Source organism: Rhinoderma darwinii, chromosome 8 (assembly GCF_050947455.1).
Source record: "Rhinoderma darwinii isolate aRhiDar2 chromosome 8, aRhiDar2.hap1, whole genome shotgun sequence".
Classification (NCBI taxonomy): Eukaryota; Metazoa; Chordata; class Amphibia; order Anura; family Rhinodermatidae; genus Rhinoderma; species Rhinoderma darwinii.
Genome location: NC_134694.1, coordinates 2496382 through 2523204, shown reverse-complemented (window position 1 = coordinate 2523204; position 26823 = coordinate 2496382). Strand labels below are relative to the sequence as shown.

At 44.0% G+C, this 26823-nt stretch overlaps 1 long non-coding RNA gene across 11 annotated transcripts in view; it reads right to left on the bottom strand.

The window, feature by feature from the left end:
• Positions 1 to 2613: 2613 nt before the first annotated feature.
• The window catches only part of LOC142659011 (uncharacterized), a 508111-nt gene continuing 483901 nt past the window's right edge, over positions 2614 to 26823 (bottom strand). For 8 of the 11 annotated variants that reach the window (XR_012850248.1, XR_012850249.1, XR_012850244.1 and 5 more), the window contains 3 exons: positions 19343 to 19435; positions 8602 to 8673; positions 2614 to 3023 (listed from right to left, as the gene is read on the bottom strand). This is a non-coding gene — a long non-coding RNA (uncharacterized LOC142659011). The remainder of the gene's footprint in view (positions 3024 to 8601; positions 8674 to 19342; positions 19436 to 26823) is intronic. The other 3 variants (XR_012850247.1, XR_012850246.1, XR_012850245.1) reach the window with 1 other exon arrangement.

The window sequence follows — 26823 nt, the reverse complement described above, 5'->3', positions numbered from 1 at the left end:
GGCCGGGCTGAGGAGCACACAGGTCACAATCCTTCTCCTCATGCTTTACACTTGCTCTGAAGCTGCGATAATAAAAAGATTTTGAATAACATTTTCCTTTTTTTTTCTCACTGAACATTTTTCAGGATAAAAGTTCCTGCTGATAACGACAAATAAGATAATGAAAAATTAAAAGCTCATTACAAAGCAGCTAATCCCCGACTCTCGTCTCTGACCTGAAAACCCTCCTGCGATAAATCAGGATTTCTGTGTCCTTCAGCGCTCGAGGTTCACGGATTTCGTGTATTTAAAGACGATACGAGAGAGAAATTCTCCAAAATTGGAGCAGCCGCCAGACATGAAGGCCCATGAACCCTCCTGCAGCGCGATGTTCATCCAGATGGAGGGTGCTGAGCGCCATCTACCCCGCACACAATACACCGATAATAGGTACTAAAGACCCGGAAATAACCAGTCCCCACCGAACATTATACAAACTGCTTCACTCTGCATGTACTATGTGTCCGAGTCAGCTTACAGTGTGTCTGACATACAAGCGTATCTAAGCCTATCATGTGTGATACTGTCTGCTGAGCCGTGTATCTAATCCTCTCATGTGTGATACTGTCTGCTGAGCTGTGTATCTAATCCTCTCATGTGTGATACTGTCTGCTGAGCCGTGTATCTAATACTATCATGTGTGATACTGTCTGCTGAGCTGTGTATCTAATCCTATCCTGTGTGATACTCTCTGCTGAGCCGTGTATCTAATCCTATCATGTGTGATACTGTCTGCTGAGCCGTGTATCTAATCCTATCATGTGTGATACGGTCTGCTGAGCCGCTGTATCTAATCCTATCATGTGTGATACTGTCTGCTGAGCTGCTGTATCTAATCCTATCATGTGTGATACTGTCTGCTGAGCTGCTGTATCTAATCCTATCATGTGTGATACTGTCTGCTGAGCTGCTGTATCTAATCCTATCATGTGTGATACTGTCTGCTGAGCCGCTGTATCTAATCCTATCATGTGTGATACTGTCTGCTGAACCACTGTATCTAATCCTATCATGTGTGATACTGTCTCCTGAGCCGTGTATCTAATCCTCTCATGTGTGATACTGTCTGCTGAGCTGTGTATCTAATCCTATCATGTGTGATACTGTGTGCTGAGCCGTGTATCTAATCCTATCATGTGTGATACTGTCTGCTGAGCTCTGTATCTAATAGTATCACTATATGTGCAGGTTGTGTGTGGTATTTCAGATCAGCCTCAGTCACTATAATGGAGCTTAGCTGCAATACCAGGCACAACCTATGGACAGGTGTGGTGCTGTGTCTGGAAGAAAGCAGCCGTGATTTTCTAATTCTGAGCAACACTTTGTTGTTGCTTTTCGAATCATCTTTGTATTTCAGGCTTTATCCTGAAACAGAGGACGGAGCGTGGAAGCGGCGGTCACCGCACTCCCCGGGCTGGAGGAGCCATTCATCAGGAAGAGGACGCCATTATTATTATTATTATTTTGCGCCTCCTAAAATATCAAGTGCTTGGAAGTAAAGCAGCGAGGAGGGAGAGGGGAGACTCGTGATATTTTACTTGGGCGCTGACTCGGTCTTCTTTAGTGCTGCACAATAGAGACTTGTAAAAGCAATAGATTTGTACTCTATGATTGGAACGAGACCCGGGAGGATTTCAGAGTAATTTCCTCTAGTTATCCCGACTTACATCAAGTTTCAAACTCCAGTCACATCCAGAGCTGCATTCACAATACTCCTGGACTCCTGTTCGCTTCAGAGCCTCACATTTTCTTGTGTGTGTTACCAAGCGCAAGTCTAATAAAAACATAAAACAAAAAAAGACATCTCTTAAAATACTGCGCCCCAGAGTGCAGTGCATCGTGGGATCCCAGTTAAGATGTTAAGGGCATATCTTTCAGAACAATAGATGGGTTTTAAGTGGCAGCTGGCAGAATTGTGAATACAGCTCTGGATGTGATTAGAGTACAAGACATGATCTTACTCTAGATCTGTTACTGGGGTTGTAAAGAATGAGAAAACCATGGCTGCCGTCTTCCAGCTAGGCCTTCCTACACCTGGAGCAAAGATTGAGATTGCCGCTGAGGCCTGTATATAAATACCCGAGCCAATGGCATGTTGGTGCGTCCGTCGTGGCACCCAGCACCCACAAACCCCACTTGATAATCCCTTAATCAGAATTGGAGCTCAGTAGGTGGAAAGCTGAAGGGGCTGTTCTCCTTTTTTGAGCACCGATCCATCGTTGGGATCCCCCCCGACAATCAGGTTAAACTTATCAGGACACACAGTTGTGACCAGCAGTGGACTGAGCGTGCGGACAATACAGCAATACCTGGCACTAGAGGGTTAATAGATGAATAGAGGGTTAATGCAGGGATTCACACCCCCCCCCCCCCCCCACCAGGCAGAATTATCAGCTGTAAGGAACTTAAAGTATTATTTTCACACTGCCCACGTCTGCAAGATTGTGAGCCAGGTGTAAGGAGCGCGGCCGACTAACAGTGCACAGACATGTAACGCTGCGCCCGCACAGGAGCATATGGAGCCCAGAACCCCAGGAAACCGCACAATAAATATGTTTTCTGTTTTCACTTCACTTGTGATCTAATTAGAAATATTTATTACAATTTCACAGCCGCAGTATTTCCTAATGAGTAACCTCTGAAGGATCGAGCTTCCTGGGGAGACCATAAATACGATGGGGTGGGGGGGGCAGCTGCCGAGCAAACCGACCCCCACAGGTGACAAGTATCTGCCCGCTATTATAGAGACCAGTGTGGTCGCCCTCTATGTTTTCAACGTGCTGGCGGCGTGGGCTGTTCATTGGCCACCAGTGCTACCTTCCCCTGCAGGGAAATATGGCCGTCAGTCCGCAGTGCTGGAGGGGTCTCCCTGCAAGAGGTTCCCCTAAAAGGAAAAATAGTCTCCAGGAGCCCCGACCTGTCTATGTCCGGTGACGCTCTGCAGTCCAGTAATGATGTCATGGATGAAGCCTCCAAGTTCTCACCTATAATATGATGACATCAATTATTACTGTGCAATGTATATAACACAAAGTATAAACCCTCAGTGTGACGCCGCCCGGAGACTCCGACCGCACAGACATTTCATATAACTTCTATGAAGGCGGAGGATAAAGCAGCGTCTCTCCTAGAATCCGGAATATTCCGAAACCCCACAACGACTTCTTATTATAAATGTTAATGATCTGTCATATTAAAGTCACTGCTGACATTTTCTTAACTTTATCTGGAAATAAAACAGAGAAAGGACAAAGGGGAGCAGCTTGTAGTGAATCACTGAATGGTTCTTAAAGGGGCAGAAGCATCGCCTCTCTCTCTCTCTATTAGGGTATGTTCACACGGCAACGCCAACTACGTCTGAAATTACGGAGCTGTTTTCAGGCGAAAACAGCTCCTGAATGTCAGAAGATTTTGCAAGTGCACGCGTTTTTTGCGGCGTCCATTACGGACGTAATTGGAGCTGTTTTTCAAAGGAATGGCACTATCTACAGGGGGGCTGTGTGTGGCACTATCTACAGGGGGGCTGTGTGTGGCACTATCTACAGGGGGGCTGTGTGTGGCACTATCTACAGGAGAGCTGTGTGTGGCACTATCTACAGGGGGGCTGTGTGTGGCACTATCTACAGGGGGGCTGTGTGTGGCACTATCTACAGGGGGGCTGTATGGCACTATCTACAGGGGGCACTGTGGAATTATCCACAGGAAGCAGTGTGTGGCAATAACTACAAGGAGCAGTGTGTGGCACTATCTACTGGAGTCAGTGTGGAGCACCATCTATAAGGGGCACTGAGTGTGGGACTATCAACGTTGGTTTTTACACTACCAGTAGTGGTCAGCACATATCGCCTAGCCCTAGTGATAAAGTGAGACATCACCTGCGTGTATACAACCGAAAAACCAGAGAGATACTGGCGACCAAAATAGTTGTCAGCCAAACTAGTGCAGAAATTTGTGTTCATTTATTTGTATGCAGAAATTCTGGAAAGCCATGCCCATCCGATAAGCCATGCCCCATAAATCACACCCACCAAAGACGCCTTACCCTAAGTGTCCCTGAAAAAAAAAAAAATATTGGCAACTATGGGAATGTACAATCTACCTTCAAAGTGATGAATATTTCCCAATAAAGCCTGAGATATGTACTAGATATGTTTTATATGACATATGTCATTAATGGCTGACTGTTACTGTTACTGAGGCCTAGAAGAAAGCGGCTGCAAACGCTTCACTTCCGACCCAATGATGTGTAAGGAATTAAAATATCTCCCCGTTCAAGTGATCATATAGGACAGTCATCATAGCTCGGCCTTCCTTCCCCTGAGGCAGCGTCAGATTGCAGCCATATCCCTGTATCTATATACCCTGGTCGAAGTAAGCGGCTTGTTGATGCACCCGCAGCACATGTTTTGCCAGACCCCCTTTCTACTGGCTTAATCGGAAGACGAGCAGAGTGTGTATTGGGGTTTTTGTTAAAGAGTCTCTGTCACCACATTATAAGTGTCCTATATTGTACATGATGTGATCGGCGCTGTAATGTAGATAACAGTGGTCCTAGTAATAAAGAGGATGTCACCACATTATAAGTGGCCTATATTGTACATGATGTGATCGGCGCTGTAATGTAGATAACAGTGGTCCTAGTTATAAAGAGGCTGTCACCACATTATAAGTGCCCTATCTTGTACATGATGTGATCGGCGCTGTAATGTAGAGAACAGTGGTCCTAGTAATAGAGGCTGTCACCACATTATAAGTGTCCTATATTGTACATGATGTGATCGGCGCTGTAATGTAGAGAACAGTGGTCCTAGTAATAAAGAGTCTCTGTCACCACATTATAAGTGGCCTATATTGTACATGATGTGATCGGCGCTGTAATGTAGAGAACAGTGGTCCTAGTAATAAAGAGGCTCTGTCACCACATTATAAGTGGCCTATATTGTACATGATGTGATCCGCGCTGTAATGTAGATCACAGCAGTGTTTTTTATTTAGAAAAACGATAATTTTTGACGGATTTATGACCTATATTAGCTTTATACTAATGAGTTTCTCAATGGACAACTGGGCGTGTTTTACTTTTTGGCCAAGTGGGCGTTGTACAGAGGAGTGTATGACGCTGACCAATCAGTGACCAATCAGTGACCAATCAGCATCATACACTTCTCTCCATTCATTTACACTGCACATAGCGATATAGCGATATCGCTATGTTACATAGTTACATAGTTACATAGTTAGTACGGCTGAAAAAAGACACATGTCCATCAAGTTCAACCAAGGGAAGGGAAACTGGAAGGAAAAATTTCTACACATAGGAGCTAATATTTTTTTGTTCTCGGAAATTATCTAACCCTTGTTTAAAGCCATCTACTGTCTCTGCTGTGACGGCTCCTGCGGTGTCTACTGTCCCTGCTGTGACGGCTCCTGCGGTGTCTACTGTCCCTGCTGTGACGGCTCCTGCGGTGTCTACTGTCCCTGCTGTGACGGCTCCTGCGGTGTCTCCTGTCCCTGCTGTGACGGCTCCTGCGGTAGGCTATTCCATAAATTCACAGTTCTCACTGTAAAGAAGCCTTGTCGCCTCTGCAGCTTGAACCTTTTTTTCTCCAGACGGAGGGAGTGCCCCCTTGTTTTTTGAGGGGGTTTTACAAGGAACAGGATTTCACCATATTTTTTGTATGTGCCATTAATATATTTATATAAGTTAATCATGTCCCCCCTTAGTCGTCTTTTTTCAAGGCTAAATAGGTTTAATTCTTTCAATCTTTCCTCATAACTTAAATTCTCCATGCCCCTTATTAGCTTCGTTGCTCTTCTTTGTATTTTTTCCAACTCCAGGGCATCCTTTCTATGAACTGGAGCCCAGAACTGAACTGCATATTCTAGATGAGGCCTCACTAATGCTTTGTAAAGTGGCATTATTACATCCCTGTCCCGCGAGTCCATGCCTCTTTTAATACACGACAATATCCTGCTGGCCTTTGAAGCAGCTGATTGACACTGCATGCTGTTATTGAGTTTATGATTTACAAGTACACCCAGATCCTTCTCAACAAGTGAATCCGCCAGTGTAGCGCCCCCTAGGACATATGATGCATGCAGGTTGTTGGTACCAAGATGCATAACTTTACATTTATCTGCATTAAACTTCATTTGCCAAGTGGACGCCCAAACACTTAGTTTGTTTAAATCTGCCTGTAATTCATGAACATCTTCCATAGTCTGAACTATATTACATAGCTTGGTGTCATCTGCAAAAATAGAAATAGTGCTATTAATCCCATCCTCTATATCATTAATAAATAAGTTGAATAATAGTGGTCCCAGCACTGAACCCTGGGGTACACCACTTATAACCTGGGACCATTCAGAGTAGGAATCATTGACCACAACTCTCTGGATACGGTCCTTGAGCCAATTCTCAATCCAATTACAAACTATATTTTCTAAACCTATAGTCCTTAATTTACCCATTAGGCGTCTATGGGGGACAGTGTCAAATGCCTTTGCAAAGTCCAAAAACACTAAATCCACAGCGGCCCCTCTGTCTAGACTTCTGCTCACCTCTTCATAAAAACAGATTAGGTTAGTTTGACAACTTCTGTCCTTAGTAAAACCATGCTGGCTGTCACTTATAATGCTATTTATTGTCACATAATCCTGTATATAGTCCCTCAATAGCCCCTCAAACATTTTCCCCACGATGGATGTTAAGCTTACTGGTCTATAATTACCCGGGGAAGACCTAGAGCCCTTTTTGAAAATAGGCACCACATTTGCCCTGCGCCAGTCCCTTGGCACTATACCAGTCACTAGAGATTCTCTGAATATTATGAAAAGGGGGACAGAAATAACTGAACTAAGCTCTTTAAGAACTCTAGGGTGTAACCCATCTGGTCCCGGAGCCTTGTGCACATTTATTTTATTTAATTTAGCTTGGACCATATCTACATTCAGCCAATTCAGTATATCAACTGATATATTAACAGCACTGGCACCGGCTACATCAGCTGCTCTTTCTTCTGTTGTATATACAGAGCTAAAGAACCCATTTAGTAACTCTGCCTTCTCTTGATCCCCTGTGACCAACTCCCCATTACCATTATCTAGGGGTCCTACATGTTCAGACCTGGGCTTTTTTGCATTTATATGCTTGAAGAATTTTTTAGGATTTGTTTTACTATCCTTGGCCACCTGCCTTTCATTTTGTATTTTTGCTAACTTTATTACATTTTTACAGATTTTATTAAGCTCTTTATATTTTACAAAGGCTACAGCTGTACCCTCAGATTTGTATTTTTTAAATGCCCTTTTTTTGTCATGTATTGCCCCTTTCACAGAAGGTGTAAGCCATGTGGGGTTTAATTTGAGTCGTTTATACTTATTACCTGTAGGAATAAATTTTGCACTATAATAACTCAAAGTAGATTTTAAAATCTCCCATTTATCATTTGTTCCATTATTTGACATTAGTTCTTCCCAGTCCATATCCTGAATTGCCGCCCTCATCCTGGGGAAATTGGCTTTCTTAAAATTAAATGTTTTTGCCTTCCCAGCCTGCGTTTGTTTTTTACAGTATAGGTAAAATGTAACTATATTGTGATCACTGTTACCGAGGTTTTCACGAACATTGACATTCCCAACAAGATCTGCATTATTAGAAATGACCAGATCCAACAGAGCTTCACCTCTAGTCGGGTCTTCCACAAACTGGCCCATAAAATTTTCCTGCAACAGGTTGAGGAAATGTCTCCCCTTTGTAGTTGAAGCCGAACCATGACACCAATTAATATCCCGGAAATTAAAATCTCCCATTAATCTCCCATGTTCAGTCACATAAACACACTATAACGTTACTGCAGTGTCCGGACAATGAATAGAAATCGCTACCAACCAGGATGTGATGTCTATTCAGAAATCTGACACTTCTCTAACACAATCCCGACACCACAGCACAGCAAGCGTAATCTCGTTTGAAATGACAGTTTACAGCGTAATCTCGTGAGATTATGCTTGCTGTGCTGTAGTGTCGGGATTGTGTTAGCGAAGTGGTCAGGATTCTGAATACACATGACGTCCTGGCGGGTAGTGATGTATATTAATTGTCAGGACACTGCAGTAACGTTATAGTGTGTTTATGTGGCTGCACATAGTGATATAGCTATATCGCTATGTGCAGTGTAAATGAATGGAGAGAAGTGTAGGACGCTGATTGGTCACTGATTGGTCAGCGTCATACACTCCTCTGTACAACGCCCACTTGGTTATATAGTAAAACACGCCCAGTTGTCCATTGAGAAACTCATTAGTATAAAGCTAAAATAGGTCATAACTCCGTCAAAAATGATCGTTTTTCTAAATAAAAAACACTGCTGTTCTCTACATTACAGCGCCGATCACATCATGTACAATATAGGCCACTTATAATGTGGTGACAGCCTCTTTATTACTAGGACCACTGTTCTCTACATTACAGCGCCGATCACATCATGTACAATACAGGCCACTTATAATGTGGTGACAGAGCCTCTTTAAGTCTCATTCACTGGCATTGCACTTTACCTTAGCTGCAAATGTTCTTGTGGATTCTGCACCGAGTGCTGTCGGTGCTGCCAACAGTGGAGGAACGTGGTACTGCAAGAGAAAAAAAATCGTCAGGCATTATGCTGCATTGGTGTCTATGTGAGGTTTTGGTTAAAAATGGTATTGAACATGAAAAAAACATATATATATATATAAAGGATAAAATATTCAGCAAAGTTACTAAGGTTAAGAAAAGAAATAAATATGAGCGTTAGTACACAGCCCATGGCTCCCTCCACTTTGGTTGGGCCAGCATTGTTATACGTGTCGCTTATTACCGTGGCTTTAGCTCTGCTGAGGATCATTTAGGATTTTTACATGTGTTATAATGGTTATAATGTGGGTCCTTGAGGTGTTGTGAGACTTGTGATCAGGAATACTTTATACTGTCACCATTCAGAACCAGCAGCTTCATCTGGGAGGTGATGTTGGTTATAGATATATTAATGTTATAATATCTATAGTCGGGAGTTGTGTTATGTAATAAATAGTCCTGTAATGTAACGGTCACAGTGCTGAACCATGAAGCCATGTTTAGACATGGTAGATTTGTAGAGGAATTCTGGTGTGAATTACTGCAAATCCTGAATATCCGCAACAAATTACAGTACAATACATGCGGATGAAGCCCTGAAAATCAGATCCTCACATTGTGGAAAAAATCTCTACATATTTAGTCGCATGCTGCAGATTTTCAACTCTGCAGAATAACCATTATATTGAAAACTGCCACAGATTTTTACTGTAGTAAATTCACAGAAATCCACAGCAAACTCCTAATGTAACATAGAATGAACTCCTACTAATTTTTTGTGGGAATGAAAGTGACAACTGGCGAGTGCAGCTCTGGAGAATAATACAGCATGTAATTCAGGATCAGTACAGGATAAATAATGTATGTACACAGTGACTCCACCAGCAGAATAGTGAGTGCAGCTCTGGAGTACAATACAGGATGTAACTCAGGATTGGAACAGGATAAGTAATGTAATGTATGTACACAGTGACTCCACCAGCAGAATAGTGAGTGCAGCTCTGGAGTATAATACAGGATGTAACTCAGGATCAGTACAGGATAAGTAATGTAATGTATATACACAGTGACTCCACCAGCAGAATAGTGAGTGCAGCTCTGGAGTATAATACAGGATATAACTCAGGATCAGTACAGGATAAGTAATGTAATGTATGTACACAGTGACTCCACCAGCAGAATAGTGAGTGCAGCTCTGGAGAATAATACAGGATGTAACTCAGGATCAGTACAGGATAAGTAATGTAATGTATATACACAGTGACTTCACCAGCAGAATAGTGAGCGCAGCTCTGGAGTATAATACAGGATATAACTCAGGATCAGTACAGGGTAAGTAATGTAATGTATGTACACAGTGACTCCACCAGCAGAATAGTGAGTGCAGCTCTGGAGTATAATACAGGATATAACTCAGGATCAGTACAGGGTAAGTAATGTAATGTATGTACACAGTGACTCCACCAGCAGAATAGTGAGCGCAGCTCTGGAGTATAATACAGGATGCAATTTAGGATCACGATATGTATGTACAAAGTGATTCAAACTTTTTATGGAGATTAATTCTATATCTAAAGAAAAAAAGTCTAGTTTAATTGTGGATATATGATGAAATACTTTGCACCAGACATGACCATCATGCCCAACTTCAGCCCAACAAATGATAACACTAGACTGAACGGTATATGAATAAATGACCATTAACAGCTGCCCATGTACAGACGTACAGAATGTTCTTGCTGAATTCACTTCACTAAAACTTATCCTGGATATCAGGGATAAAATATTAATGATTTTCCTAGTAAAAGGTAAAAGCCGGCAGCAAGTTAACCCCTGGTGCACTGCTTATCATCTGAGGGCAGGCTGCAGACTTCTCCTTACACAGTCCGGAGCATTTGTGCACCTTGGTATTTTACAGCAGCGCGTTTCTCTGCACAGTCTAATGATGGCGGCCCCTACACGGTACACAGTGATCTTTAGAGATTAGCCGTGTATCAGATTTTGATTAAGAAAACCAGGGGAGAAAAAAAAGTGAGATAGAGGAGAGGATTGTGCAGCCGTCGATACAGCGAGATGCATCTTAATGCGGCCGGGAGGAAGTAATCATCCATCTTATAACCTAGTAATAATATATATCTTGTAGAACTTATCTTATGAGAAAAGGTAACTTTCCGGCATGGGCCTCTCATTCATCATATTCTCGCACGGTAACCATGACAACCAAGAAAATTAGGCCAAGGAAGTTCTGCACATACAGTGGCAGAGACGTCTGCTTGTGTGGCACGACAGCCGTTCCCAAGCAGATTGGAGGTATATATATATTATAAATGTATATTACAATATTTATATACAGGCCCCTCCACGCAGTCCACGTGCAGCATTTTCCTAAGGCCATATTCATACGTCATATTTAGCACGCGTATTTCTGATGTGCATTTTAGCGTATTTTTTATGCATATTTTATGCCGATTTTTTTCAAATACTGTACCTATTTGCCTGAATTGTCCCTAAAAATTTGTGCCGGGTATTTCATCATTGTGGTCTTGATTTAATGGACATCAGCTCTGTATGCACTGAAATCCTGATAGGATTGTGCTTACATCATCAATTCTGAATAAACAGAGCTGCAGTGTAAAGCATGATGGAGGGTAGAGCATTAAGGTGTGTAGCTGGAAAGTGACCAGTACTTTGATAGCAGTTACTCTGCCTAAACCATTGGAGATATGTAAGGGGGTGGCACAGATTACCCCTTTATTTTTCTTATTATCATGGTGATACATGAATTAATGCTAATATGATTGTAAATCATGTAATCCCAAATCCCAGATGAAGCAATTACCCTCATCTGCTCATCCTGAAAAATTATAAGCCAATTTACATCTACGATACTGCTGACACCAGCAACGTCAATGAAGAAGCCTGTGATGAGATAAGTGCAGGTGTCCTGTAATAAAACATGTGATTTACAGATCCACTACCTCTTATATAATAGACTATGTGTCCATAAAAGACAAAAAAAAAATATAGAAAACAGAAAAATATGGAAGACGAAGGGCATCTTGTCCGGGTAGTCAGTTTCACAGCCGGAGATGATGAAGATCTCATGAGCTCATGAGTAAAACAAGTCTTATACTAGTCCGAAACTGTGACATGTAATTCATTCATACAGTGACATATAAGAGTGTCGAAATAATACTGTCAGTGTCTGAGTAATAGTGACATAAAGTATCAGAATAATAGTGGCATAGTCTAAATAATACTGCCATAGTGTCCTTGTAATACTGCCATAGTGTCCTTGTAATACTGCCATAGTGTCCTTGTAATACTGCCATAGTGTCCTTGTAATACTGCCATAGTGTCCTTGTAATACTGCCATAGTGTCCTTGTAATACTGCCATAGTGTCCTTGTAATACTGCCATAGTGTCCTTGTAATACTGCCATAGTGTCCTTGTAATACTGCCATAGTGTCAAAATAATAGTGACATAGAGAATATAAATAATACTGCCATAGTCTAAATAATACTGCCGTAATCTAAATAATACTGCCATAGCCTCAATAATACTGCCATAGCCTCAATAATACTGCCATAGTGTTGAAATAATACTGCCATAGTGTTGAAATAATACTGCTAGTGTCCAAGTAATAGTGACATAGAGAATATAAATAATACTGCCATAGAGTTTATAAATAATACTACCATAGAGTGTCTATATAATACTGCCATAGAGTCTAAATAATATTGCCATAGAGTCTAAATAATATTTCCATAGAGTCTATATAATACTGCCATAGAGTCTAAATAATACCGTTATAGAAAGTCCATATAATAGTGCCAGGGTTTCTATATAGTGCCATAGTGTCTTTAAATACAGTGCCTCAGAAACAGTGCCAAAAACTTTGCTACACACTGCAATGTATGTGACTGTGATACAAGGCGGCCCTAATGGTGCAATCAATAGCAACTTTGGCGCAGCCACTGCAATAGATGTGAATGGTTAATGTGTGCGCGACTGCTACATGTGCCATAATGCCCAGCAGGTGCAGAAAAGGATGAGAGACAACCCGTTACAAATATCCCCTCCCCCGCCCCTGGAATTTCCTGTAGTGTTGAACCCAGTTTTAGAGCAGCACCCTATAGAGCAGAGGGTGACCCTTCTTGGTTTGGATCGTGCTTTTTTGAGTAATAGTAGTACATGGTTAAAAACAAAAACAGCAGAAGCTACTACAAGACTATTGGCTGTTGCTAGGAAATTCTGAGAACAACTTGTAAAACCTCAATTAAAACATCAATCACCTGAGCCTCTGAGCAGCCGATGAACCATTTTCCTTGTTTATATAAGACGCAGTCTGGAAAATATCAATGAGAGAACTTCTCCGAGAAGCTGATGGTGCAATCACAGATGGGGTGACCTACAGTCTCCCCCAACTAGAGAAAAGGTACGAAACAAATTCCTATGGGCCAAGAAGAAATATTGGGGGTCCCTCCACCAGTTATACAGCGTCCGCAGCTTCAGATGGGTTGTCCATTGCAATGGTTTTGTGGATGGGCTCCATTATCAGAGGTTACTTTATGGATTCGTCCAACCCGGCAAAATCGAAACTACTCTACCCCTTGACTAACGTAACAGGTTTAGACCTCAAATATGATTTTTTTTAGAAATATGGTGAGGTGTGGAAGGACATGGAGTGATCGGATCCTCTTCCCTTTTGGTTGAAGTTAGAACAGTCCTAATGTTGCTTCTCCTCTGTTCAGCCAATTCTTTCGAGACAGACTGGTCGCTATTGACACACTGCCCAGCAACCACAGTCTTGGTTGACATGCAGCACGTTCCTAGCAACCAGTCTGTCTCGGTATTGAGAAGTAAGCTAATGATAGAGAACGAGTCAGACAGGGCTTTGGAAAACTTTTACATGGTAGGGGCCAAGCAGGCCTAAGTAACGGCACACTAGAAGAAGGGGAGATCCCCAAAGCAAGATCAAAACATGGACCCTCTTGGCTGCTGGACCCTCTTAATCGCTGGCACCATCACCCTTTTATTGGTTTCAGGAGAGGATTAACTTCTTGTTTATCGCCCCCGGAGGTTGGGAGTCTCTCGGCAGGGGGACGGCCTGCTTCTATACCAGGTATTCACGCTGAGCTAGGCACGGCCTCCACCTCTTCTCGGGGCAGGACCCGTTAAGCCCAGTCATCTTGAATGTTTATAACCAGACGTTCTAGGATAGATCTAATTCAGACGTATGGATTATCAAACAAGAAGCCTGTAAAACCGTCGCTGCATTAAATCCTCTGCATTGACCACTCAACATAAAAGGCATTTTGGCAACAATAGCGGTTTGCTTTATTCTACGGCGGAGATGAAATTGCTGGAGATTTACAGGCCCTCGGCACAAGGCGCGTCGACGTGTCCTATTAGCCTGCAGACAGTATATCTTCCAGAGCGCTTATTAACATGCTTGTAAATTTCACCTTTCTAAATCATTTCGAGCATTGCCTTTAAATACATTTCTTCCCGTGCAATAGGATATCAGGCCTAGAGTCATCTTTCTAGATTGAAGTGCAACCCCCCCCCCCCAATCTATCCCTACAGGGCGAAATCTGCCATCTAATTATCCTCTCCGTGCCGCTCTCAGCTCCGGAGCCGAAGGAAAGTCTCACCTTTCAGATTTGAAGCTGGGTTTTTGCTACAAGACGGAGGCCGGCTGTGTTATTAGAGGACAGCGCCGGCTCCTGACCGCAGTGATGGTTTATCTGCACGGGGGATTCAAACAGCAGGAAAACATTTTATATACAATAATTGTGTATGAAAAAAAAAATGCAATTGAAGTGCGAGGATTTTTCATTCCGAAAAGGTTTTTTCCCCCTTAGCGCAGAGGCTAAAAGCTGCAAATCACAGTGTTTATATAACCGGGCCGCGCGTCTCCGGGACGGTAAGTGCAGTTTAGGAATAATAACTGTGATGAATCCCGCGTGTCTTTCCTTCATGGGCGCCCTGTAGAAACGAGGCGCAATTTTAACAATGCCCTGAGAATAAATCAAGCTAGAATAACACATTGTAAACCGCGCGGAGAGATATTAAGGCTGAGTTCACACATCACGGATTTGACGCAGATTTTCAGCGCAGATTTTACACTTTGCAATGTAAAAGGGTAGGATCTGCGGCAAAACCGCGACAAAATCTGCAACAAATCCGCAACGTGTGAACTCAGCCTATCTGGCACAGACCGCTGCTTATACTCGGGAACCGCGACTTCACCTCCTACAAAGGATAAATCTTCGTTACAAAAGAAAGTTGGGAAAACAATCAAATAAAGACGCCATCCCAGCTCCCACAGTGTTGTCACTCAGCTTTCCAAGAGCCCTGAATGGTAAATCTACCCAATCTCACAGCCACGGGAGAAGATGTTTTGGGGGTTGCAGCGAATAATGCCATCATTTAGTATTTTATTTGTAGTCTGCAAGTTGTGGCTCTCCGGGTGATGTGAAATGACAACTCCCGGTATGTCCTGACTCCCGCTGAGAGTCGTAGTTTTAAGACACCGCTTGCCTAAGGCTTAATATTTATGTCTCGCTAATTAGATTACAATCCAAAAACACATATAACAAGAGATAATGAGAAGGTTCTGGGCAGCGTCGCCGTCGGAGGCAGACGCTTCTTGCGTGTCCCATTTCAGGGTATAATCACTGAATATTAATATTCCGCCGCCACACGGGAGAAAGCATTTAAAGTCATCTTAAATATTAATAACTTTTCTGCTCCTGGAATGGAACCTGGTTAAGGTGAAATAGTAATAATAATAATCTGTTGGCAGGGAGTGCGAAGACAACCTAATGGACGAACGACAGAAGACGATCCGGACCCGGTGCCCCTTTATAGAAGCCGGCAGGAGACGGAGGAGAGAATATTCATGCAGCGCTCGCCCCACTTTACAGACATTCATCACTTCATAGGCTGGACAGCCGCTGCCTGATATAGGAAAATAGTAACAGGACAAGTAAATGTGCTCGGGAGGAGGACGGGTAATGGAGGAGTTATAGGGAGGCTCTCGGATGAAGGTTACTCATTGTATATTGGGAAGGATGTAGCCATCTTTATCCTGACTCTGATAACTTGCTGCAGCGTGATCTCACAGAACAGACACGGTAAAGGATCTATCCACTGTGTATTTACTGTGCTACTGCATCTGTAGCTCCATAATTACACAACGTACTGAATGTGAAGTGGTGATGAGGCCGCGGCTCTTATATATTCTTATGATCAGTATGTGATGCAGAACACTAAAAAAAAAACACAACCATCAGTTAAAACATAATACCTCTGCCAGGTGAAGTGAATAACATTGATGATCGGGTTACGATGGAGCCTGACGAGGGGGGGGGGGTATTACGCAGCAAGAGATCAGTCAGTTCTTGAAGTTGATGTTGGTGCAGGAAAAATGGAGAAGTGTAAAGATCTGAGCGACTGTGACCAGCGCCAAATTATGAGGTCTTGACGACCGAGTCAGATCTCCAGGACATCCGGTCTTGTGGGGCGTTATCGTTCTTGTGGGGTGCTCCCAGTACACAGTGGTCAGTACCTCGATCTTGTGGGGTGCTCCCAGTATGCAGTGGTCAGTACCTCGATCTTGTGGGGTGCTCCCAGTATGCAGTGGTCAGTACCTCGATCTTGTGGGGTGCTCCCAGTATGCAGTGGTCAGTACCTCGATCTTGTGGGGTGCTCCCAGTACGCAGTGGTCAGTACCTCGATCTTGTAGGGTGCTCCCAGTACGCAGTGATCAGTACCTCGATCTTGTGGGGTACTCCCAGTACGCAGTGGTCAGTACCTCGATCTTGTGGGGTGCTCCCAGTATGCAGTGGTCAGTACCTCGATCTTGTGGGGTGCTCCCAGTATGCAGTGGTCAGTACCTCGATCTTGTGGGGTGCTCCCAGTACGCAGTGGTCAGTACCTCGATCTTGTGGGGTGCTCCCAGTACGCAGTGGTCAGTACCTTGATCTTGTGGGGTGCTCCCAGTATGCAGTGGTCAGAACCTCGATCTTGTGGGGTGCTCCCAGTATGCAGTGGTCAGTTCATCGATCTTGTGGGGTGCTCCCAGTATGCAGTGGTCAGTACCTCGATCTTGTGGGGTGCTCCCAGTACGCAGTGGTCAGTACCTCGATCTTGTGGGGTGCTCCCAGCACGCAGTGGTCAGTTCATCGATCTTGTGGGGTGCTCCCAGTACACAGTGGTCAGCACCTTGTTCTTGTGGGGTGCTCCCAGTATGCAGTGGTCAGTCCATCGATCTTGTGGGGTGCTCCCAGTACACAGTGGTCAGTACCTCGATCTTGTGGGGTGCTCCCAGCACGCAGTGGTCAGTACCTTGATCTTGTGGGGTGCTCCCAGTACGCAGTGGTCAGTACCTCGATCTTGTGGGGTGCTCCCAGTACGCAGTGGTCAGTACCTCGATCTTGTGGGGTGCTCCCAGTATGCAGTGGTCAGTTCATCGATCTTGTGGGGTGCTCCCAGTATGCAGTGGTCAGTACCTCGATCTTGTGGGGTGCTCCCAGTATGCAGTGGTCAGTACCTCGATCTTGTGGGGTGCTCCCAGTATGCAGTGGTCAGTACCTCGATCTTGTGGGGTGCTCCCAGCACGCAGTGGTCAGTACCTCGATCTTGTGGGGTGCTCCCAGTATGCAGTGGTCAGTACCTCGATCTTGTGGGGTGCTCCAAGTACGCAGTGGTCAGTTCATTGATCTTGTGGGGTGCTCCCAGTATGCAGTGGTCAGTACCTCGATCTTGTGGGGTGCTCCCAGTATGCAGTGGTCAGTCCATCGATCTTGTGGGGTGCTCCCAGTATGCAGTGGTCAGTTCATCGATCTTGTGGGGTGCTCCCAGTATGCAGTGGTCAGTACCTCGATCTTGTGGGGTGCTCCAAGTACACAGTGGTCAGTTCATCGATCTTGTGGGGTGCTCCCAGTATGCAGTGGTCAGTACCTCGATCTTGTGGGGTGCTCCCAGTATGAAGTGGTCAGTACCTCGATCTTGTGGGGTGCTCCCAGTATGCAGTGGTCAGTACCTCCATCTTGTGGGGTGCTCCCAGTATGCAGTCGTCAGTACCTCCATCTTGTGGGGTGTTCCCAGTATGCAGTGGTCAGTACCTCCATCTTCTGGGGTGCTCCCAGTACGCAGTGGTCAGTACCGACCAAAAGTGATCTAAGGAAGGACAACCGGTGACCAGCGACAGAGTCATGTGTGCCCAAAGCTCATTGATGCTGATAAAGTTACTGCTGGCTATGAAAAGTGTCTGAGCACGCAGAGCATCGCAGATTGCAGCATATGGGACTGCACAGCCGCTGACCGGTCAGAGTGACCATGCACAATGGGTATGTGAGCATCAGAAGTGGAAAATAGAGCAATGCAAGGTGGCGGCCTGGTCTGATGAATTACATTTTACATGTGGACGGCCGGGTGTGTGCGTGTTACTTACCTGGGGAAGAGATGGCACCAGGATGCATTATGGGAAGAAGATAAGCTGCTGCTGTGATACCACAGGAACCTTCAGACGTGTTGTGGAGTTCATGCCTCGACGGGTGAGAGCTGTGCGGACACCACAAGGGCTGAACAGTGTATGATCAGTGCACAATACAGAACACTATAAATTTATAATCCGTACAAAATGCAAAACACTAAGGTCCCATGCACACGAACGTGCGTTTGCGGCCGCATTTCCACCGAAAATCCACGGGAGAATTGCGGCCCCATTCATTTCTATGGGCCCATGCACACGACCGTGGCTTCCACTGTCCGTGCATGGCCCAGGAGACTGGACCGTTGAAAGAACGGGCAAGTCTTATTACGGCCGCGTTCTGCGGTCCATGGTTCATAGCAAATAATGGCCGCGGCCATGTGAACGGCCCGTGATTTGCAGGCGGCTTGCGGGTGTCACTCCGCGGCCGGCTGACCCGAGAATCACGGCCGTGAACATGGCTACGGTCGTGTGCATGAGGCCTTAGTCTATGGGGCTCCCGTAATTACGGGTGGCTACGTGTGTGCACCCGTAATTACGGGAGCGTTGCTAGGCGACGTCAGGGTATAGTCACTGTCCAGGGTGCTGAAAGAGTTTACTTATCGGCAGTCACTGTTTCAGCACCCGGGACAGTGACTACCGCTGGAGTTAAAAGTTTACTTACCCAGAACTCCCTGCTTCTTCCTCCAGTCCGGCCTCCCAGGATGACGTTTTATCCCATGTGACCGCTGCAGCCAATCAGAGGCCACTCACAGGCTGCAGCGGTCACATGGACTGCTTTTAAACCAATGAAAAATCGGGCTTCAAACAAACTTTCCAAAATATATATTAGATAAGATTAGTGTTCTTCATTGTGGACGGACTATAAGGTTATTGTGCTCTGCAGTGTATACTGGTTATACGATTAGTGTTCATTATATACTGGTAATAAGATTGGTGTTCTTCATTGTAGTCTGATCAGAATTGTACAGTGTTTTGCATTGTATACTGGTCGTAATATTAACATTCCACACTGTATACTGGTTATAAGGTTACAGTGTTTTGTAATTTATAATGATCATAAGATTAGTGTTGTGCATTGTATACTCATCCTAAGGTTACAGTCCCCTGTATTATGCAGTGGTCGTAATGTCATTGTTTTCTGCAGTGTATACAGTGCTTTGTATTGTATATTGTTTATTACCTGGGAGTGTTGTGTTGGAGTTATTCCCGGCACTCATTTTCTGTTTTGCTTGTTGACTGGCTCTGCATTGTATACTGAACATCCGTAGGCAACCTGGTGACAAATACAGCAAGGCATACCATTAACCCCTTCCCGACATACGCCGTATATATACGGCGCTGTCGGGAGGTGGTTCCCGCAAAGCGCCGTATATATACGGCGCAGTGATGGTGCGGGCTCAGAAGCAGAGCCGGCACTATCACCGCGGGGTGACAGCTGTATTATACAGCTGGCACCCTCCTGTAACTGCCAGGACCGGAGCTACTCTCCGATCCGGCAGATTAACCCCTCAGATGCTGCGCTCAATAGAGCGCAGCATCTGATAGGTTTTCACCCGATCGGCAACCCAGTGATGCAATCGCTGGGTTGCTGTGGCAATCGGACGCCAGAAAATGGCGTCCGAGTCTGCCTTGTACGGGAGCCGATGAGGACCCGCCTGCGGCGTGTCCTCATAGGCTTGCTGTCAGTGAATAACTGACAGCGCTAATACACTGCACTACGTATGTAGTGCAGTGTATTAGAGTAGCGATCGGGGCATCAGGCCCTCATGTCCCCTAGTGGGACAAGTAAAAAAAGTAAAAAAAAGTAAATAAAAATGTGGTAAAACAATAAAAACACACACATTTCAAATAAAAATAAAGCTAAACTGACTTTTTTCCCATAGTAAGTCTTTTATTATGGGAAAAACCGTAAAAATAAAAAAACCTATACATAATTGGTATTGCCGCGTCCGTAACGACCCAAACTACAAAACTATTATGTAATTTATCCCGCACGGTGAACGCGGTAAAAAAAAAACATGAAAAACAGCGCCAGAATCTTTGTTTTTAGGTCACATCTCCTTCCAAAAAATGCTATAAAAAGTGATCAAAAAGTCACATTTACTCCAAAATAGTACTAATAAAAAACGCCAATCCGTGCCGCAAAAAATAATCCCTGACACCGCTTTGTGCACGCAAAAATAATAACGTTATGTGTCTTAGAATATGTCGACAGAGAAAACAAATGATTTTATAAAAAAAGTGATTTTATTGTGCAAAAGCCGCAATACATAAAAAAAACTATATAAATTTGGTATCGCCGTAATCGTATCGACCCGCAGAATAAAGCTAACATGTAATTTAGGGCGCACCGTGGATGCAGAGAAAAAAAAACAATAAAAAACTATTCCAGAATTGCTTGTTTTTGGTAATTTCCTTTACCAAAAAATGAAATAAAAAGTGATCAAAAAGTCGTATGTGTTCCAAAATGGTACCAATAAAATCTACAGCCCGTCTCGCAAAAAACAAGCCCGCACACCGCTCAATCAACTGAAAAACAAAAAAGTTACGGCACTAGTAATGCGGTGATGAAAAAACATCTCAATGCGCAGGCCGGAGGGGAACATTCCTTCAGTTTCAGGTCCCTAGTATTTAGGAACTAGGAAAGGGCAGGGACATAGAACATCCGCTGGAAGCGAGGGCGCCCGTATTATACCAGCGCAAAACTTTCCCAGCAATATTTCCCAAACTACGAAGGAGAAAAAGTCCCCAAAAGGTGCAGAGCGTTACAAAGGAGGGATAAGAAAGAAAACCGTTTATCAGTGTGACACCGGCCTGCGCATAACGGATTGCTTCACAGCGTAACACACATCTATGGATAATTGTATTATTTACCCCATTATTATGCCCTGATGTACTCCTCACATATTACATATATCCTGATGTACTCCTCACATATTACATATATCCTGATGTGCTCCTCACATATTACATATACCCTGATGTACTCCTCACATATTACATATACACTGATGTGCTCCTCACATATTACATATACCCTGATGTACTCCGCACAGATTACATATACCCTGATGTACTCCGCACAGATTACATATACCCCTGATGTTCTCCGCACAGATTACATATGCCACCACATTATAAGCTGAAATACCAGCAAAACCCCAAACAGAACTATTACCAAGCAAAATCCATGCTCAAAATGGCGGTCTTTCCCTTCTTAGCCCTACAGTGTGCCCAAACAGCAATTTATGGCCACAAGTAAGGCATTACCATGCCCGGGAGAACCCGCTTAACAATTTATGGGGTAAGATTCTCTAGGGGCACAACATCTTGTGCGGTGAATGGGCAGATCAGTGGAGAAATTGCAATTTTCACTTTGCACCATCCACTGCGTATTCATTTCTGAAAAACACCTGTGGAGTCTAAATTGTCACTACATCCCTTGATAAATGCCTTTAGGGGTGTAGTTTCTAAAACGGGGTCACTTTTGTTTGGTACATCAGGGGTTTTGCAAATGCAACATGGCGTCCGCAAACCATTCCAGCAAAATCTACGCTCCAAAAGATAAATACCGCTCCTTTTCTTCTGAATGCTCCCATATATGTAAACAGTCGATTATAACCACATATGGGGTGTTACCGTACTCGGGAGAAATTACTTTACAAATGTTGGGGTGCTTTTTCTTCTCTATTCCTTGTAAAAATGAAAAATGTGTATCTAAAACTACATCTTGTTGGAAAAAAAAAATATTTTTCATTTTCATGGCTTAATTCTAATTAATTCAGCAAAAAACCTTTGGGATCAAAATTTTCACTATACCCCTAGATGATTCCTCAGGGGGTGCAGTTTCCCAAATGGTGTCACTTTTGGGGTGTTTCCACTGTACTAGTACTACAGGGGCTCAGCAAATATGACATGACACCCAGAAACCATTCCAAAATCCAAATGGTGCTCCTTCCATTCTGAGCCCTACCGTGTGTCCAAACAGATGTTTGTGACCACATGTGGGGTATTATTTTACTCGGGAGAAGTTGCTTTACAAATGTTGTGGTGCTTTTTCTCCTTCAGTCCTTGTGGAAATGAAAAAAAAATACCTAAACCTACATTTTCTTTGAAAAAATGTAGATTTTCATTTTTACGGCCTAGTTACAATAAGTTCTGTAAAAAACCTGTGGGGTAAAACTGCTCACTCTACCCCTAGATAATTTCCTCATGGGGTGTAGTTTCCAAAATGGGGTCACTTGTTGGGGGTTTCCACTGTTTTGTCCCCTCAGGAGCTTTGCAAATGTGACATGGCCTCCGCAAACCATTCCTGCTAAATTTGAGTTCCAAAAGCCAAATGGCGCACTTTCCCTTCTCAGCCTCGCCGTGTGTCCAAACAGCCGTTTATTACCACATGTGGGGTATTGTTTTACTCGGGAGAAATTTCTTTACAAATTTTATGGTGCTTTTTCTCCTTTAGTCCTTGTGGAAATGAAAAAAAATTAGCTAAACCTACATTTTATTTGAAAAAATGTAGATTTTCATTTTCACAGCCTACTTGCAAAAATTTCTGCAAAAAACCTGTGGGGTCAAAATGCTCACTATACCCTAGATAATTTCCTCAAAGGGTATAGTTTCCAAAATGGGGTCACTTGTTGGGGGTTTCCACTGTTTTGTCACCTCAGGGGCTTTGCAAATGCGACATGGCCTCCGCAAACCATTCCTGCTAAATTTGAGCTCCAAGAGCCAAATGGCGCTCTTTCCCTTCTAAGCCCTGCCGTGTGTCCAAACAACTGTTTATTACCACATGTGGGGTATTGTTTTACTCGGGAGAAATTGCTCTACAAATGTTGTGGTGCTTTTTCTCCTTTAGTCCTCGTGGAAATGAAAAAAAATTAGCTAAACCTACATTTTATTTGAAAAAATGTAGATTATCATTTTCATGACCTAGTTCCAAAAATTTTTGCAAAAAAACTGGCCGGTCAAAATGCTTGCTACACCCCTAGATAAATTCCTCGAGGGGTATAGTTTCCAAAATGGGGTCACTTGTTGGGGGTTTCCACTGTTTTGTCACCTCAGGGGCTTTGCAAATGTGACATGGCCTCCGCAAACCATTTCTGCTAAATTTGAGCTCCAAGAGCCAAATGGCGCACTTTCCATTCTAAGCCCTGCCGTGTGTCCAAACAACCGTTTATTACCACATGTGGGGTACTGTTTTACTCGGGAGAAATTGCTCTACAAATGCTGTGGTGCTTTTTCTACTTTAGTTCTTTTGGAAATGAAAAAAAATTAGCTAAACCTACATTTTATTTGAAAAAATGTAGATTTTCATTTTCATGGCCTAGTTCCAAAAATTTTTGCAAAAAAACTGGCCGGTCAAAATGCTTGCTACACCCCTAGATAAATTCTTCGAGGGGTGTAGTTTCCCAAATGGGGTCACTTTTGGGGGGTTTCCACTGTTTTAGTTCCACTAGACCTGTTCAAAGCTGACATGGTGCCTAAAATATATTCTAATAAAAAGGAGGCCCAAAATCCACCAGGTGCTCCTTTGCTTCTGAGGCCGGTGCTTCAGTCCAGTAGCACGCTACGGCCACATGTGGGATATTTCCTAAAACTGCAGAACCTGGGCAATAAATATTGAGTTGCATTTCTTGGGTAAAACCTTCTGTGGTACAAAAAAAATGGATTCAAAATGAATTTCTGGAAAAAAATAATGAACTTTGTAAATTTCACCTCTACTTTGCCTTAATTCCTGCGCAATGTCTAAAGGGTTAAGAAACTTTCTAAATGCTGTTTTGAATACTTTGAGGGGTGCAGTTTTTAAAATGGGGTGACTTATTGGCGGTTTCTAATATCTAAGGACCTCAAAGCCACTTCACAACTGAACTGGCCCCTGTAAAAATAGCATTTTGAAATTTTCTTGAAAATGTGAGAAATTGCTGCTAAAGTTCTAAGCCTTGTAACGTCCTAGAAAAATAAAATGATGATCAAAAAACGATGCCAATCTAAAGTAGACATATGGGGGATGTTAATTAGCAACAATTTTGTGTGGTATAACTGCCTGTCTTACAAGCAGATGCATTTAAATTGAGAAAAATGTTAATTTTTGCAATTTTTCGCTAAATTTTGGTGTTTTTCACAATAAATACTGAATGTATCGGGCAAATTTTGCCAGTAACATAAAGTCCAATGTGTCACGAGAAAACAATCTCAGAATCGCTTGGATAGGTAAAAGCATTCCGGAGTTATTACCACATAAAGTGAAACATGTCAGATTTGAAAAATGAGGCTCTGTCAGGAAGGTCAAAAATGGCCAAAGAGGGAAGGGGTTAATTCAATGGTGGGTGCTACATATTCGGGGCATAAATAACACAGACAGGGTCCTAGATGCAGACAATATCTATTGTCTTTCCAGGTGTTTGTTCAAGCCACCACAACCCTTATTCATGACACAGGAGGGCGCCATGCCCCTTTACCTAGCTCCACCCCACAAAGGGTGATAACACCCGATTGCTTCACGTCGTGCCTGTGGAGGGGAGGAACCCTGCCCAGAGGACAAGCAGAAGACTAATAGAAAAAATACTTGTAAACCCCTGTGTGACAGGAACTTCTCATTGATCAGAGGACACGCACTCCATACGGAAAGTCTACAGACACTTTCAAATTGTTCACATTTTGTTGAACCTTCGGCCCAGTTTGTGGTCCGGAGCGCTCTGGATCAGGTTTTCATTAAGAATATCTCTGTGCTTTGCTCCATTCATCTTTCCCTCAACCCTCGACAGTCTCCCTGTCCCAGTCACTGAAAAGCCCCCCACAGCATGATGCTGCCTCCACCACCATGTGTCACTGTAGGGATGGTTTGGGGCAGGTGCCTGGTGTCCTCCAGACGTGACGCTTAGAATTGGGGCCGATAAGGAAGGTCAATCTTGGTTTCTCAGACCACAGAATCTTGTTTCCCACAGTCTGAGGTCCAGGCGGCTTTCATGTGTCTATTACTGAGGAGCGGCTTCTTTCTGGTCGCTCTGCCATAAAGTCCAGATTGGTGGAGCGCTGCAGTGATGGTCGACCTTCTGCACACAGGGTCTTTAGAGCTCAGCCAGAGTGACTATTGGGTTCTTGGTCACCTCTCTTACCAGGGCCCTTCTCCCCCCCATTACTTAGTTTGGTGGGGCGGCCGGCTCTAGGACGAGTCCTGGTTGTTCCAAGCGTCTTCCATTTAAGAATTATGGAGGCCTCCGTGCTCTTGGGAGCTTCCAGTGAAGCAGAATTTTTTTGTCCCCTTCTCCAGCTCTGCCTCCACACAATCCTGTCCATGAGCTCTACAGGCAGTTGTTTCCTCATGTCCTGTTTTTGCTCTGATATGCATTGTCAGCTGTGAGACCTTGTCACGAAGGGTGTGTGGACCCACTGGGCCGCACCGCCGTAGCGGGATAGCAGCTGGCCAAACAGGATACCAAGGCAAAGTCAATGGCTCGAATAAGGGCAGCTGTGGCAATACAGACAGTAGCGATGGCAGGCTCGGATGGGATCTTGGTAGCAGGCAGACACCAGGCGCGGAGAAACACAGCAGGCGTAGTATACGACACAACACGACTCCAACTCTCTACGGCACAGGAACACGGTAGCACGTGATACAGGATACAGGTAGCAGGAACGGGAACACTGGGAACTGGAAAACACTAAGGGACCATTTGCAAAGACAGACACGGGTAAACACAACAACACTCAGGCAATGAAGGAAGGGCAGGGCCCTTCTTATAGTCCAGGGTGATCATGAGTGCAATCAGTCAATCTAAAACATGTGTGTGCTCTGGCCCATTAAGGCCGGGAATGAGCTAGAGCGTGCACCCTAGTGGTCACTGCAGGACAGGACGGCCGCATGTGGTGGCATTTCTGGGGAGGAAGACGTCTGCAGGATAATAGGAGTCTGCGGTCTGCGACTGCGGACGTTACACCTTATATGGACAGGGGGGTGTCTTTCTTAATCATGTCCAATCAAATGAATTTACCGCAGGTGGATTCCAATCAAGGTGTAGAAACATTTCACAGATGATCTAGAGAAATGGCCGGCCCTCAGAGGTAAATCCATGCAAAATGTGAAGTTTTTATTTTTAATAAATTTGCAGACATTTTTACAATTCTGTTCTTACTTTGTCATTATGGGCATTGAGTGCAGAATGAGGGGGAAAAACGTGAATTTATTTTAATTTTAGCACAAGGCCTCAACATAACAAAATGTGAAAAAGGTGAAACGGTCTTAAGACTTTGCGATTGCTCTGTATATCAGTTCACAGACTTGTCTGCTCGGGGATGCCTTCGTCCAGGAATAACATGTGGCATCTTGTGATAACAGATGGTAAATATAGACCCTCGACAACAATTATCCCACTTCCCACTCCGACACCGCGCGCAGCGTGTCAATGCTGCACTGTCAACAATGGTGAAACTCACACCTATAATTAAGCCTGGGAACATTACTTCTCATGTACAGAACATTTGGGTGAGAACTATATTTATATCCCTGACAGCAGAAAAGTCCTTCAGCGAGGTGCCGGCTGTATCTCGAGAAAAAGGGACATTTATACAGAAAATGTGAACTTTATCTATGGATCCTGAAGCTGCTGGGCCGCAATGCAACATCAATAACCGGGTCCCCAACTACCATATGCAATTTCTAAT